The 3,524-nt window shown below is 44.7% G+C and overlaps 1 protein-coding gene across 5 annotated transcripts in view; it reads right to left on the reverse strand.

Moving 5' to 3' along the window:
* The window catches only part of si:ch211-200p22.4 (phosphatidylinositol-binding clathrin assembly protein), a 47,854-nt gene continuing 44,330 nt past the window's right edge, over positions 1 to 3,524 (reverse strand). For 2 of the 5 annotated variants that reach the window (XM_056576263.1, XM_056576261.1), the window contains exon 19: positions 5 to 3,524. This exon is cut by the window's right edge and continues 1,860 nt beyond it. The gene's annotated coding sequence lies outside the window, so the exon portion shown is untranslated. The other 3 variants (XM_056576265.1, XM_056576262.1, XM_056576264.1) reach the window with 3 other exon arrangements.

A 3,524-nucleotide genomic window follows, 5' to 3' on the forward strand; every position in this document is an offset into this window, starting at 1 on the left:
GGCCACTAGGGGGTGGTTGAAAATTTGAAATAAATATTTTTTTTTTCATTCCCATGGGCCCCCCCCAAGCCTGTCCACCTTAAGCCCAGTTCAGACCAAAGATTCACCTTGCTACGGCTTGCAACGAGACGGTTTTAGAACGTCGCAGGGGCGGTGTGAATGGGTCGTTGCAAGGAGTTGCAAGGAGTCGCCAGAGATTGAACATGTCAAATCGCAAGGTCCAGTTTTAGAACGCGGCGATTTAACTATTTCTCTTCAGCCAATCACAGCACAGAACAACTTGTACGTCACGGCCTCACTCCTTCCCGGTACCGTACTGTCTATAAAAATATCAGATTGAAATATCCGATATCCGGAGAATGACAAAACACAGTAACTCTAGCCTACTCTCAAGCAAAATAAAAATAAAACTAACCTCACAACTAAAACAAACCTGCAAACCTAACTAATCGCAAACCTAACTAATCTAACCTAACCTGGGCAAATTATGCTGTTGCGGCTCTCAGCTGTGCCAGAGCGTTCACAGTTGCTTGGGAAACCACCTAGCGTCGCAGCCCGTTGCAGCCAGTGTGAACGGCCCAGTTTTAGAACGTCGCAGCCTGTCTCGTCGCAAGCCGTTGCAAGGTAAATCTTTGGTCTGAACTGGGCTTTACACCCGCAGTCTGTCGGCCCTGGGCAAAGCAGAAACAATTGATCACATCTCCTGTTGTTGGGAGGGGGTTCACCCCCCCCCCCCCCCCCATAAATACATTTTCATATTTGAGGAAGTGGGTGGGTGGCAGGCAGTATCCTAATTGTTATTAAGTTGGTAAAATAAAGTAAAAAAGGTTGCTAGTTCGAATTCAGGATAAATGACTTGAATAAAGGGCTTCGGAGCCAAACACTGTAGTTGGGTAAATCAACCACACTGATAACGTTTTATAGCCTGCAGTCTCGGCTATTAGCTACTGGGATGGACCACAGTGGTCTGTAGTCCTGTTGTGTTTCAATCTGAGCTCAGCTGACTCCCTTTGTTAGCTGTACATCATGCTATCGATCGTGATTCAAGGACAGTCGGGCCTCCACTCCTAAGAGCCACCTGTGGGCTGCAAGCACAGACGCAGAACTGCTGATCTTGCAGTAGAGCAGGCCGTCATGCAGAGTATAAAAACGCAAAGAGAAACCAAAAATTGGAGAGGTAGAGAACAAAGGACCCAAACCACTTATCAAAGAAATGAAGCGACGCCGACATGCCAAATGAGAAGTGTTGTTTCTGTACAGTTACTGTACAATCCTGATGGGAGGACAGCCAGCTAGCTTAGTCGCCGAGCTGCCTCGACACGTTTAGATCCATATCCCACTTTCAGCAGCCGTGAGCAATCCCTTTGACCATCCCCCTCCGGTCGTTTCAGGGACATCCAAAAAACCAAACGTTAGCAGCTAGCTAAGTTACCTCCAATATCCAGACATTAAGATAAGTTATTTAAGGCTAATTTATAGCGTGACCAGTGGCTACAATGACCAGGAACCTTCATGTGGTTATAAATATCAAAAAGTCTACATGGAGAATTAGTTCCATCTGATGGAAGAACTTTGAACCCCGTCAAACCCCGTAGGTGCGTATTTCAGGGACAATTGGGGAACTTATTTTAAGTTCCCAAGTGGTTTTAGTTAAGGGATAACTGAAATTTTTTATCTAAAAACAATCATGAATCTCATCATCTCCAACCCTAAGAAACTTCCTGTTCCTCCATACTTCCAACCTGGTTCCTGGAACTATCTAGTACTAGATCTTTGATTACTGCAATGACTGGTAATCGATAAAACGGCAGTGGTATCATTGATTTAATGAAAACAAGGCAGCCGCAAAGCTCCAAACTTTTATTTTTAATCTTACCAACATTTTCCAAATCCATTTGGAAAAGATAGAAAATGAAAGAAAAATATTGACATGACTGGGTTCATTTTAACAAAAAGGACCTACACGTTAGAGGCGGTGTTCCCTTCTTTGTTCTAATTTGATCGACATTCTGAAATCGTTGAGCTTGACATCGGCAGAGTTGACTTCCCTTCCAAGAAGCCCTGTGGGGGGGGGAGACGCTAAACGGGTAAGGTAGAAAGAGTTAGAAAAGCTAGCTATCGACACTCACACCAGAAAAGGAAAGCGAGAGTTGGGGAGATACAGCGCTAAAGTTGTTAAGAAGCACGTTTTTCTTGTGACATTGCGAGACTACACAGCTAGCATTATTGTAAAATAGCGAGGACCACACAAGCTAGACGCACATGAATCGGCTACATGTATCACGAGGGCTTTGTGGGGGGAAAAACTACCAAGTTCTAGAGGAAAACACGGGACGACCATAGCAAGCGTCTAAGAGCACAAAATACTCGACAACGATGAAAGAAGACCAGAAGAATTGCGAACTATTAACGTTATTTTTTACAAAGCTTTTTGTCCTCAAGTCGGAGAGGATAAAAGCCGGCTTAACATATTCTAGAAAGACAACTAGCAACAAGAGACAGAAGCGCCGCTCTGGTTAGAAATGTACACAGGAGCTGTAACGTCACTAATATTCTGCAATGGCACTACGAGATGACCAGGGGATAAAAAGGGTAGATCACTCTTGCGTGTTCCTCAAGGTTTCTTCCCTTTCCTGATGGGTCGACTTGTCGCGCTTCCTGTTCCTTCCTGTTTCAGGGCTGATGGAGGTCATGTTTTCTTTCTGAATGTGGGCTGAGATTTTGGCAAAGCCATGTTAAAGGTTCTCAATACATAGGATCATATGGTTGGTTTGACCTGTAAGCTCCCAACCAACTTCCCAAAGTCTTCTGACTAGCTGTAGCGATGCCTACAGCTAGTCAGGGGAGATCCCTTCCAAACCCTACCTGCGCCGTAATGATATGTAAACCTTACCGTTAGTCGCATTGTATAAAATAAGAGTTCCTATGAAGTCCCCCCCCCTTCCATCACATGATCAGACACTCTTCTCTGAGCGCACTGGCTACAATTGTCATGCTTAACCACGTGAAAATGATCCACCAATAAGCAGATGTTCACTAAAGGTAGGACTACACTGCATACAGGCCAGGAACTGGGGATTCAAACCAACCAAAACCAAAAGTTGATAATAGTTAAATCCACTTCCCTTCATTCTAATTAGACCAGCAATCCATCTTATTTCAACCAACGACTTCAAATTATCTCCAAGGGAAAACCTGAAATCATACCCCAACGTTCTAAATACCTTTACGATGACAGCCCCCTCGCCCTCCCAAAATATAGAAAAGGTAAAAATCGTCCATCTATGCTGGAGTCAGGGGTTCTTTGCCGAATAGCTCAGTGCAAAAGTTCTGCATGTTATTTTGCGACAACCACAACAGACATCTCCCAACTAATCACTGCATCCAAACTCACCGGCTCACATTTAAGGTCACCGACCAACCGGTCTGACCGACAGATACCACCCGACCAATGGGCCGACCCGACAGATCCCAATGTGTTACTGCATACGCACATCAAAACGTACACCGGCTGTAAGATTGAC

The sequence above is a fragment of the Gadus chalcogrammus genome, chromosome 17, assembly GCF_026213295.1.
Source record: "Gadus chalcogrammus isolate NIFS_2021 chromosome 17, NIFS_Gcha_1.0, whole genome shotgun sequence".
NCBI classification, from domain to species: Eukaryota; Metazoa; Chordata; class Actinopteri; order Gadiformes; family Gadidae; genus Gadus; species Gadus chalcogrammus.